The sequence below is a fragment of the Thermobia domestica genome, chromosome 7, assembly GCF_964235325.1.
Source record: "Thermobia domestica chromosome 7, izTheDome1.hap1.1, whole genome shotgun sequence".
NCBI classification, from domain to species: Eukaryota; Metazoa; Arthropoda; class Insecta; order Zygentoma; family Lepismatidae; genus Thermobia; species Thermobia domestica.
Window position 1 is genome coordinate 41203761 of NC_137460.1, and position 14065 is coordinate 41217825.

A 14065-nucleotide genomic window follows, 5' to 3' on the forward strand; every position below is an offset into this window, starting at 1 on the left:
ATATATATATATTGAATAGATACGTGTAGCTACAAACATCTCGGGTTCTGACCCCTGCGCCATAATATCACGCGGACCGGAGGGCGATATATAGTCGGACAATGGTAATACTTTGTAGTTTAATGGGTTATAGTAATAATCAACCATAGTAATACCATCTGATAGAATGGGTAGCATCATATAATCGCTGACTAGACATATTGAATAATAAATTATGAAAAGACAGTAGTAGTTATACAACAGGGCTGTAGTGAATTATATTTTCTGGTCGGTTTTAAAATAGAATATCCTGCTCCGTGAGATTTTTTTTCTTCACGTCACCTACTCGGGCTAGCTTACAATGTTCATGGAGGCGACAGCTCTGACAGGGTTACAGAATCAAAACAATTAGTTATTAAAATTTATTATACCGTACCCGGGCATCGACCTCTCCCCCCTTGAATATTTTCGTTTTCTTTTCTTAGTTTCCAAACTAGATAGTGATGGAAATTAATCGATGCCTCAGAATTTAGCGCATTTTGCGAAGGGGAGCTATCGGTGAAGTTTGGCAATAGAAATCACCGATCCAAAATTCAGTTTATTTAATTTTTTTCTATTTTGGCAAATCACTAATTAGGGATATCTTAGCTATTACTCTAGTTTCATTACTGTCCTTGAACCTTCTTAGTTCTTCTGAGGGGTCGAATATTTTTTTTCTTACTTAGAGATTTCAAATTTGGGGACGCAGTTACCTGGTCCCTTCCCCCTCTCCTTTTATCCTGCTGGTCTGGGCCGGATACGGGGCTCGGATTTCAATCTTACAAACAAACTCTTGTGGGATTGGGATCTGATGGACACAGAACTTGCATCCTTGGCAGCAGGGCCTCCCTCCTAGTTTACGTATTTAAGTAAACTACCCTCTTTCGGCATATGTGAATATTTTTGGCTATGAGTTGTTATATATTTAAATTCGATCACTCTTTTGTGTAGTGAGTAGTACTTTAATCTTTCTCCTTTCGTTGGCGCCGCTTTCTCTCTCTTGTCTCTTTCTTCCTTCTTACTTCGAGATTTTTTTAAAATTTTTCAACCTTCCCCCCCCCCCCGATTTTGAACTTGTTGCTTACGATTTATTTAACGTACAACTCTGATCTGAAATTACCAGCTGAGATGTTGCAATACACAATTCATGGATAGAGTAGATAATGATTGGGTCCTCCATCACATTTTGACCTATCGCCGAAATGAACAAAGACTTCGTAGTTGACGACACTTCGATTACGTTCTTTCACCGTCGTCCCTCTTAAGTTTTTTTTTAATCCATTGGTCACTTTCCTTTCTGTTTTGGTTTTTGTTTACCTTGTAGTTGACCTGGGCCCAGAAATTGTATTTTGGTTTATCTAGTTATATCTTTAGAAATGCTCTGTGTTATGTGCCTGCCTTACAAAGTTTTTTTTTCATTATTTATCAGGTAAAATCATTTTTTTTCATATGTAATGTCGGAAGTCATTTGTTTTCTTGGACAATGTTTGCAACCTTTTCAAAAATTATTGTTGGGGTGATTAATTTAAATGTGTGCGCATTTATAATAAATATATATATATAGAGAAATGAATACGTCGAAATGTATATGTACTTAGTATGTGAATATGATTTTAAAGTAAAAGTATGATATTAAATGTATTATATGAATATATGTAAGAGCGCTCGTGTCTGTCCCCCCCCCCAAACGTGTATTGGTTGCTATAGTTTACCAGTAAGTTTTCCGACAAATATAAGAATGTAGATTTTGTCAAGAATACCGCCGTGCACTCAAATAATTTTCCTTTTCTTCTGAATCGATGTAAATGATAACCTCTGTAATTATTTAATGGCATGTATTGAAAAGTAACGGCAGGTCTAAACGTAATATTATCCCTGAACTACCAACCTAAAACCATTGTGGAAAGTGCACCTTGAATCCTTCTCACCTGCATATGTATCCTGTGACTTGACCAGTTTTTTTATCCTCAATTTAAACCATCATACTCCTTACTCCTGTGGAAGATCATTTTAAATCCGAACCATGTATACATATATACGAAAGTGATCCTAAGGAAAGGTCTCATGACGTGTCCCAGTGTTGAACAAATAACTTGAAATTATTCAATTAATAAGTTTGGAAATGGACTGTCTAAGAGGAGAAACATCCTCTGGCGAAAGTGATTTTTTCGAAATCCCTAGATGGGTATAAACATCGCAGTGTGCGAGTGCAGATATTAACTGCTAACAAGTAACACTTCACATCGTTGCTGCCGGTCTGACGCTAAACTATACATTTTCGGAAAGCACTAGTCCTAAATAGGATAACTACACAGTGCGACGGTCAGACGTTGCCGCGTTCAGGACTTATGGAGCGTCAAACATTAACATGGGGTTTATGAGAGTTACAGGAAACGAAGAAGAACACAAGGTTTGTGACGTTTGAATCGACGTTGTCTGATTGAGCACTTGTTTGCGTAAGTTAAAGGGTACAATCAATGTGCAAATCGTCGAACAGAGCATGAGAGATGCAAAGAGTGCGCTCACAGTGTGCACACTTGACGAACGGTAGTTCGCCGCACGTGAAGCACACGTCACCTTCGTCGAGGGAGTCAAAGCAGTACTCGTGCGGAGAGATCCACATTCCCGGCTCCTCGTCCAGATAGCCAGCCTTGTGGAAAGCGTACCGGATCAGGTTCTTGAATCGGGGTGCGCTGAACTGGTAGAGTGAAAACGACTGTAGTGCCAGGAATCGATCGCGATGCCAGATATCCATGACACTGTCCATGGCCAGTGTGTCGGTCACAAAGCGTACAAAGGACTTGTACTGACGGAAGAAATGCACATCTAAAGGCTGAATCTTTCCAGTGCAACCACCAGGAATCAGTCTCTTGTGCAACGCAACGTCGGCAGGCTTCAGTGCGTTCGATAGATTGTCGTCCTTGTTCAGAGTCCACGAGTCCAATAGCAAAACGATCTTCTTCCGATCATCAGGCATGCTTGGCCAGAACACTTGCTCGTAGAAGTCCTTAAGGTCGTCCCTGTTCATGTTGGACGTTTTGCCAGCAAATGATTTGATGTTCGGTGGATCTGCAGGCTTGTTTCCCGGAAACTTTCCACTTGGTTCCGACACCAGTACATACATCGGCCGCAGAATCTCTCCGGCCATGGTGATCACGGGCATGATCATGTAGCTGTGGGTTGTTGCGCTCATGGATCCCACAACCGCTCGCACGACTGTTGTTCCTTTGGTACGGAGAGTGCGAGTACTCTGCAACAACTTCTTGAAGCTACTCTGATCTGCATTGGCAACCTGCGTTGGTGGGATGCTTTCGCTTGCAATGAGCTCGCGAGTCGCTAATACGAAAGCATCAGCCTGCTGCTGCAAGTCCAACTCTTTCAGTTGCCAGGTCCTGCCGACCCTGTGGGTGATTGCACGGTCCACGATGTTGTTGCGCTTCTTGAATCTGTACACCCACGACGGTGATGCCTTGAACTTGAGACTCTTGTTAGGGTCCAGTTCATTAGCTGTTTGCCTAGCCCAAATTCGCAACGTTCGATCGTGAATGATAGCAGTGTGCTGTTTCTCCGCGAACATGCCCCGAACTGCCTCATTGATCTCTGCCATCAGCGTCTTCTTGTCATCTTTGCCTTGTGTTGCCCCAAAGTGACGTAGCACGCCAATGTTCCGAATATACCTGAACTGATTCTGCAGAGTCGAGTGGGTAGCACGACCGGTCTTTGTGTTCCAAGGCCTACCTGTTTTTGGATTTACCGTCCAGTAGGCATAGGCTTTTGCCTTGTACTCGCGCCACTGCTCTGGTGTCATTTTGGAGTCTTCTGGAGGCTGATCCTGGAACTTCGGCTTCTTCACAGGAGAGGGCAGGTATTCTGACGCTGATGAGCCAGATGCGGAAGACGTATGAGACTGCTGCGATGACGAAGGCATCTCTGCATCCTCCTGCTCTTGGTCTTCCTCGTCTCCAAAATCCATGTCTCCGTCCCCCTGGTCACCATCACTGTCACCGAAGCCGAGCGTACGAATCTCTTCAACGACTTCCATCCCGCTGGTCAAAAGAGACTTGATGTGTGCCACCATCTTTTGCTCTTCCAAATTTGGATTGCGCTCATTTGTCCCGATCTCGGCCACCAGAGCCCAAACGACCACTTTCGGATCCATCTTACAACGCATACCTAAAAAACACAAAAACAACACAAATGTTAGCACAGAGTACAAATGCAAGACGAATTAGCATGAAATAATACGACTGCTACAACACAAATGTTAGCACAGAGTTCAAATGCAAGACGAATTAGCATGAAATAATACGACTGCTATGGTTACTCTCATAAACCCCATGTTAATGTTTGACGCTCCATAAGTCCTGAACGCGGCAACGTCTGACCGTCGCACTGTGTAGTTATCCTATTTAGGACTAGTGCTTTCCGAAAATGTATAGTTTAGCGTCAGACCGGCAGCAACGATGTGAAGTGTTACTTGTAAGAGTTACAAACTAAATATAGTCGATGAATGTTTTTTTGTAAACCAATAGTTATATATATATATATATATATATATATATATATATATAGATATATATATATAAACACAAACTAAGTTAAATGGAGCGAAATGTTTTTGGACACTACGAGTAGTGCGTGATTTGTGATTTGAACGCTCAGAATTATTAATATTTTATTGCTCAATGTGAGGTAGAGACTCATATAAGTTTTAAGACACCTAAAAGTTTTTTTTTCTTTTTCTTTCTTTCCTCTTTGTCCAATTTTTTTTTAAAGTGAAATAAGTGTCTCCTTTGCGTATGTCGCAAATCATAATTTTGCTTTAGCATGCCTAAGATACAATATATGTAATTATTTTTTTTTATTTGTCAAGATGATTGAATATATAAAAATTTACTAAATATAACTCTTTGTATTCTATTGATATATAACCAAGAACTTGTGCTTTTAATATTTTCTTCATAATTATTTGTTTTTGTCTTTTTTTCACTATGAATGTAATAAACTATTTGTACCCTTGTAGTTAGTTGGTTTCCTTTAAACATATATACACTGTCCTGAGTGAGTGAGCGTGTGAATGCATGATAGATTTAATTTAAGTAATTTTAGTGATATCATTTGTCATATTAACATCTGTAATATATGTGTCATGTTTTAATATATGTGTTAAGGTAAATAACCTAGGTCATGAAGGACCGCTACTAATGGTTTAAATCGGCTCTAGGAGTGAAACGGAAATAGCAGGATAAGCCTAAATACGACATCTTTCTTCCAGAAAGTTGAGACTCTTATCGATACGATACATAAATTTATATTGAGTTTATAAGTTTGATTTTTTTTTCTCTTGGCTAATTCATATGTGTGGTCGATCCTAGAGAACAGAGTTCAGATGCTGGATGGTTATCAATCACCGGTTGGAATAACAGTACAAAGAATGATTTCACTTTTCTCATTTCCAGGTCTAGGTCTGGGCAACCCCACGATCGTGGTGCCTGGAGCTAGGTCTGGGTGGTATGAGGGAACATGTGTCTAATCCGAAGCATTCCAAAATTGATTAGTCGTTAATAACATTTAGAATGATTCATCTTTCAAGGACTTTCTCGAATTCTTACTATATTTCCGGAATTATCCAGTAATCTGTTTCTTATTACAATACCCTATTTCTTTTCTTTCTTCTTTTTCTACCTCCTTCTTTTACCCTTCTACTTTCTTCTCTTTCTTTTCTATTTCTGAATGAAAGAAAACGAAGTCATGACTGAGAGTAGTCGCTATTGGCACGGTCAATAAGTTGTTTCGATGAGTTTTCTTCGGGAGTCCGATATGGGATAATTAACAATGAGATGAGTATGCATTGAGGGACGAACAATAACAAGAAAGTTTATTGGAATTTACTTTATTGGAGAATAATCTGGATTTCAATTAGTAGGTGATGTTTCGTAATCGCCCTCGTTCAAAGAGAATTAAATTTAGCGACTCCTCTACATTGCTCTTTTCTTCGTTTACTACTACTTTTTCTTCGTTTACGTTTTCTTTCAATTGGCTAACCGTGACAGGACCTGTTGCCCTGGAAACGGCGGTTTCTAGGGCAACGGACAACGGTTATTCTTTCAAATTTTGGGGTAAAATGGAAATTTAGGAGGAAGAACGGTAATTTTGTGGGGTTGCGCCTAATTCCTTGGTGGGTGGTTGACACCCCTAGCGCCTCGGCTGAGTAAATTAGAACGGCACAGCATATTTGACCCCCTCCCTCCCGCCTTATATATGTATTACAGAATATATTATAAGGAGCGATCAACTGAAACCCGTTCGTTCCATGTATTATTGGTATAGTGTGTGCTAATGTCCCTGTGTGTTGGGTGTAGGAATGTTGTTGATACGTGTTTCCGTTTTGCAGGTATAACGAGTGAACGATGGCGTTCAAGATCCCCAATCCGTCCAAACAGGATCAGCGTGCTGTCATCCAGTTTCTGAGTGCCGAAGGTTGTCAACCAGCTGAAGTGTTTCGGCGTATGAAAGACGTGTATGGTGATGCATGTGTCTTCAAAACAACAGTGGTGGACTGGGCCAGAATGTTGCCGGGTGCATGCAAGTAAAAGTTTTATCATGATAATTTCCCCTGTTCCCCCGCCAGAAACGCCCGTGGTACTAGTGATGGCCCTCCTGACATTACAGAAGTGAGATGGTCCTTAGATGGATTGTGATTACCAGGGACAACGATGTATGCTCTACATCGTGCTTTCATGCTGCTTACAATATTGGTGACAACTGTTGCATGGTCTTTGAGGCATCTTGATGTGCTGCATGACGTCTCGCCATAGTGTCATACATGTATACGACGGAATTTAAGTCCGGGGAACGAGCAGGCCAGTCTATTCGCCAAATATAATCTCGCTCCAAGAGTTAAACTCCCTACACTGTTCGATGCGATCGCGCGTAATCATCCACAAAGAAGAAGTCGGGTCCTACTGCACCTCTGGAAAAACGTATAGTGACAAAAGAATATTGATCAGTGAGTGACTGCGTTCAAAAATGTTAATATACCCATACAATGTTATGCTTTCCGTCGACAAGAACACTTAAACCACCAAAATGACTATACTCAGATTATATTCCACAATGTTCCTAGGTTCAGTACGTTTTCCCACTTCTTGCCATATGAATGTACGTTCAGAATCAGCACTCAAACTCTTATTTGGGAAAAGAACATCATTCTACTTCTCCGTGCAGTTCTGTTAAGTAAGTTTCCAATTGCACTTGTTGTTTGGCGTCGGTCCCTTCTTGCTTGTTATACAATATAGCGGTCAACTGCTGATAGTTGACAATGGACTGGTCAACCACAATCACTCCTTCGCGCAGTAATACCTGTGGTTCGGAACACTTGCCATATATATGAAACGATACTGTTAGCAATAGCAAGCTCCTAGGCCACGCATATCATAGTTGGTTCTTCTTAAAGTTCTCCGATGATTCTTTCCCGTGTGAAGTCATCCAAATGTTTCCGGATTACGTTGTGAATAACACCAACGCAAAGCATCTTGACAGCTATGTGAATGACACACTGTCTCGTCCCTTTCATTCGAATGCTTCTTGCTGGGAAAGCAGACACATTCAGCGATACTGTCACGTTGACGTGACTCCATATATCTTGCTCCCTGTACAAGTGTGGAAGAACTCTGGCAACATACTGCCGGGCTTTCATTCATTTTCATCGACTACACAATGTTTTAGGTTCTGTGCGTATGGCAAAATTGCGAACTAGTTTTCTTTATTTTACAAGTGACGTCAGCTACATAGCAGGGTTGCCAGAGGTACTGGTTTTACTTGAGATATCTTTCATATCCACTTTTTCAAGAAAATCAAAAGGAAATGCTAAGCTGAATCAAATTTAATGCAAACAGTCGTGTACACACTTTAAACCATTTCGCGTTGAATACATAAAATTGTTTGACATGAGATCAAGCACTAAAGCATGTGAGTGGTTGCAAACTTAATTTTCACCATATGAAAATAGAATTTAAAGAATATTAAATAATATTTTTCTATTTTAAAAAAATACGTCTACAGCAGTGATAGAACCAGAAAACATCATAGGCTAATAAACTGCCATGTGGAAGATACGAAGACAAGTATATTATACAGGGTGTTTCAAAGTGAATATCGGGATTTTATGGCTTAATAAAGTGAACAATGACTCATCCAATCATATCACATGTTTCCGGAGATCAGTGGTCCTTGTTGCATATTCGCGGCACTATTGGTGTTGTTCGAAAGCGTTATGGTCCTTTATCAGCGATTTTGGCCAAGCAGCCCGAACCCGCTGGTGCATGTCATGTAAGTTGTAGCGGAATGTGATTGTCGACACATACTATAGAAGTTATGTTTGAGTTCGTTTGTCACTTGCACCTCGCACGACGGTTCTGAATGACAATCTGGTTTACAATGTCCTGCGGGAACTGTCACTGTGGGTTTTGTTCCAATCACTGTGAGTTTTCTTTGCCGATGTGATTTTGCAGTGAGTTTTGTTTTCTGTCATCATCTTGGTCGTTGTCCCTCGCGACATATCCAACACACTTGTCACTTTCGTCAACTTTGCACCACCTAACCAAGGGCCAACAATTTGCCCTCTTTGGAAATGAGAGACGCTGCCTTTTTGCATTATCACTGTCTGCTCAATTCACTGCACTCTGTTGTTCTACTGCTCCTCACGCAATACAGAGTTTTCCCTAACACATCACTACCAACAGTCTGATGCTACTTTCGCCGTCTGGTCATTTGCTGCTCATACATGTGACGTGTCATCAACTCCCGATGTTTCCATTACTTTGCTAGCCACCTGTATATCAATTGATAAATCTTATTGACCTGAAGAAATTTATATGAGTGAATTGAACTATCACATACATCTTTCTCGGAACTATAGTAGAATCTCATTGTTTGGAACAGGAATTTTAAATATTTTATTTACTATATATCGTGTAATTAAGAAGTAATAATAGATTTGTCTGGCAATACAACAAATTAATCTGTCTACACAATAAGTCTTGTGTACCTTGAAAGCGCTAATGGCAGTAATATGTATAAGTATTTTGTATATTAACATTAAACTACAATTCAGTACTATTTAGTTTTTGACCGAGATGGAAATAATAATTTGATAGTGAGAAACAAACACAGGAGTGCCGCAAGGCTCACTCTAAGGACCCTAACTGTTTATTTTGTCTATATATACGCCATACTAACGCAAATTTAACGTTATTTGTGCACAACATATGCACCTATTACTCAATGTATTGTAGGTAATTAGATACGAAACATAGCCTCTAAACATTTACAAGATTATCTTAATACTTAAACGACTTCTTGAATTGTTAAATAGAAAAATTGAAATAAATGTGAATGCACATGAAACTGTGCAACCTAACCTAAACTCATAAATGTGCGCACACATCCGGATGTGAAAAAGACTGAGTTATTGTAAACAAAGAAGTGTTGAACAGTTGATACTGTTTCAGATTGTACTTTGTGGTGAACAAATTCCGTGTGCGTGAGTTTTCTCGGGGTTCTTCCGTTTCCTCCCATTTCCTTCATTCCATCATTTCATTCATTTCTCATAATCACTGTCTCCTTTAGCCTAGCCTGCATAACCGTGGGACGTAAAATTTAAAGATTTACTTTTTTGTTTCAGATTGTGTGTTGTTTGATAGGGTTTTTATAGCATGCTTTAAAAATAATCCCCAATGGTCTCATGCGCGCACGATATTCAAATTAAAAATTTTATATAACGCAGATATAAAGGTTTTGCCAGGTTAAGAAATAACCAGGCTTGGGCTAGCAACTTTTATACTTCCAAATTAAACTTTGAATGTGTATGGAAAGTCTCCTAGACGAATAAATCAGTCTGTCAACGGTACCACAGCAGAAACGGTCAGACAATAGCAACAAAAAGTCTTTTTGATATCGATTCAGCTTTTCGAAAATAAATTCTGTATAATAAAACCGGAACTATTAGAAGCTTACTCCTACTTCCGGTTTCAATATTGATCCCCATAGAGCAAAAAACGGTAAACAGAAAGCGAGAAAAGCGGTATATGTACACGTGGAGATACTCAAAAAATGGATTGTTTAATTTTTGTCTACTTGCACATTGTTTCGATACATTTTTAGGACATGTAGGTACGCATGTCTGTACGTACATTATTCTAATCACCTTCAAATTATTGTCCACGTGCTTTAACGCACTTATCCCAACGTTTTTCTCAGTGTTCAAAACAGTTTCGAAACACTTCTGGCGTAATACATTTCAAGATTTTTCCCATGATGTCTTTGATCTCATTGACGTAACTGAATTGCTTCCCTTTCAGACTCTTCTTCAGCCGCGGGAACAAAAAGAAAAGTCAGAGGGTGCTAAATCGGGTGAGTACGGGATGGGTACAAGTACTATGTTATTCTTTGCCAAGAGCTGTCGCACTAACATGATCGTGTGGGCTGGAGCGTTGTCGTGGTATAGTAATCACATTCCACTTCACAGTTCTGGTCGTTTCTGTCGCACATTTTTCACGCAATCTTCTCAATACATCCAAATAAACTTGTTAGTTCACTGTTTGTACTTGGTGGACAAAGTCCTTGTGGACAATCCCGTTCACGTCAAGAAAACAAATCAACATTGTTTTCACATTGGATCAAACTTGACGTGCTTTCTTGGGAAGTTGTGAATTTGCAGATTTCCACTGGCTGGATGCTTATTTTGATTCATGATCGTACCCGTAAAACTAGGACTCATTCCCAGTCACAATTCGTTTGAGAAAATCTGGTCCATTGTGCATTCAGTCTTTAAATCACGACCAATATTTACTCAAATGTCTCTCTGCTTCTCCGACAGCAAGCAAGGCACAAATTTGGCGAAATTAATATATACTGGCAGGTACCCCTGGACAACCTTACTTCTTCAGAAATTTGTTCCATGACCTTTTGACAACCTTCATTAATGATATTTCGAACTTTTAAAAAAATATCTTCTTCAATGTTGTTGAAGAACCGCCTGGCCGTGTAAAGTGTTCAGTTGACATGTCATCTTTGAAGCGGGAAAATCACTCGTATACTTGTACCTTTTTCGAAGCAGCATTACTAAAAGCTTGACGAAGCATAACAACAATCTCAGCTGCAGTGTTTCCCAAAAATAAACAAAATGTAACACAGATCCATTGATTCTTATGTTTCACCATCTAAATAATCTATCAAAAATCGCCACACTCTTGCCGCAGAATTAAACCGCTCAGCACCAGTGATGCCAATCTAAAACCCCATAAAATCCCATCTGAAGAGGCAGAACTTCCGTCTTGCTCTTGAATTTCCCACTACTACACTAATTACAAAAAATTTTCAAAGCTTTTGTAAAATATGAAAGATGAGAGTATGTCACTCTCTTTCTTCAATTATTAGTAGATTCCTATCTTCTATGTTTATCATCTAGTTTGTGAGTAGAGTTGGCTGGTTTAAACCATGGTTTAAACCAAAAAAAGAAAAATGTTCGTAAAATCTTGATCTCAAGACACATTTTTGAGTTATCAGTTTCACTCCGGTATATTATTTGTATTATATTCAGATCTAAATTCCCCATTCATTACTGAAAGAGATTATATATATATATATATATAAAGTTTATGAAAGTTTCATTTGTGATTTTTTATAGTTTATTATTATTGTTATGCAATAGCAATCAAAGAAAATATCTAAATATTGTTTCGTTTTAATAATGTTTGCTATTGATAAAATACGTCGAAATGCCGTACATTTTTGGGGGCGGGGGTCATACAAACTCCGTGAGAGGCATTTATTGAAATCAGAATATCTTTGGTATCTATTTATGTATAAATGGGTCAGAGTCAAAGTGGACTCAAATAATTCATATCTTTATTCACTTTCCTTACTGATATGCAAATTAAGTCGTAGTATTTCTTTAACTTGGACTAATAAAAGTTGTAGTGAACTAACGGGACTAAATTAGTTGTTCTGTACTCTGCAGTATTTTGAAATTGTCCATATGTAATTCTGTATAATGGTTTCACTTGCGCAACTAAGTATCTTTTTCTTCTTCTCAAATTACTCTTGACAATTATATTAACAAGTATGTAAAGATCAATACAATGTATTTTTATCAGAAGTCCTTCGTAAGTGAGTCGGCAGACGTATCGCATTTGTGGCTAATTAGTCGAGAAAAGGTTTGGATTTCGCTTTAAGCTTATGTGACCGTTTCAAGCATGACTCGGTTGTTGCATAATAACACGAAGGTGAAACAAACTTATTTCTGTCCATATGTGATATAAATACGTAGAGCAAATTATTTAAACCAAAAACCTTGGTTTAAACCAAAAAACCGGGTTTAAACAAAAAAGTTTTTTTTTTCCAATAAAAACCACGTGTTCTGCCAACCCTGTTTGTGAGTAAGTATCTTCCTTAATTGAAAGAGATAAATGAAAATGTTGACGAAAACAGGTACAATTTGTTGTCAAAATTTATTATTTCTCTCACGCTTTTCGCTTTTGTGCCATCAATTTTCTACGGAATGTAACGAAACTAGATAAGTTTCATTCAGGCATTTCGTGTAGAACGTTTTGGAACGTGTTGTTTCTCGTTTGATATTTCACTTTGCTCCATTATATATATAGTACTTCGGAGTACTTTCATAGTGATTTTACAATATGAAAATTTGACAATTAATATTGATTTCACGTTTCTGAAAGTTTCAATAGTCTACTTCCTGTCCATAGAGAATTTTGTTTATGGTGATGAATAGAGACCGGATGTTAGGCAAAATTACTATTCTTTAATATTAAACATATGATCAAAAATGACGTTTCAAAGTTTATATCGGGGGTTATAGTTCTAATTTAAGCCAATTTTATTTTGCCTATTTTGCCTATTTCGCCCTTTCCTGCCTAAATAATTGCTTTAGTGCCTAATGTTGCCTATTCTATACATTTTCTTCAAATAAGACTTTATTGGGAAAATATATAATTTATTATTTCAAGAAAGGATTCTGCCTCTTCCGAGAAATATAAGTGCTGTTTGTAGTGATAAGATGCCGTTAAACTTTGGACTGCTATGTGCACTGATAAAGTGTTGTAGAACTTTGGACTGTTGCGTGTACTGTTAAAGTGTATAAAATTTGGACTGTTGTGTGCATTGATAAAGTACTGTATAGAATATTTCCCAAATATTCATGAAATACATGTCAAGCTTCGTTTTTATATAAGCAGTAAAAGAAGATATTAAGAAACATGTATGTTTCTATGTTCATTGAACATTATCTATGACTTGAATTTATTTTTTTTAATTGTATTGATTATTTATCTTCATTATTTTGAGTTACATTTTAGTGCGTATTTTTTAAATTTTAAGTGCCTATTTGCCTGCCTGTTTTTCAGGATTTTAATGCTTAAACATCCGGTCTCTAGTGATGAAGTACATATATGAAAAATAACATATATGCTCCCAATTTTTACGAAAATTCCCTTTATCCGTATTCGAAATATTAACATTAAATATTCCACGAAATGAGATTTTTTCCAAGGCAACACTGCTGAGCACAGAATAATATCAAATTGCAGGTTGGTTCAAGATACCCAATACTAATGGTACCTAGCGGCACAAGCCATACCTACATCGCTAATCCTTTCAACATTATAATTCCGCGTTTTGGGGAGTAACTCCTCGTATACATGGATTAAATGTTCCAAGAATAAATTCATCTCCACCACTGTCCCTCATTGATATTATAACATATTCGTATGGTTGGTTGATTGGAATTTAACGTCCCTTCTCAGTACGCACCAAAGTTATATGAGACATGGACTTGCCGTTTAAGTTGGAATCTGAACTACCATAATGCGAATTGAAGCTGAGCTTTTCTTTTTTTTTTAATCGTCTCAGGAAAAACCTTACCCGTATTAGTAAACTATCTTTTCTGAGAACTCCGAATGAAGTTAAGAGCTCGTATTTATTTGCGAAATATGAACAAAATCCTTAGAATCTTTTTCGAAAAAAATTA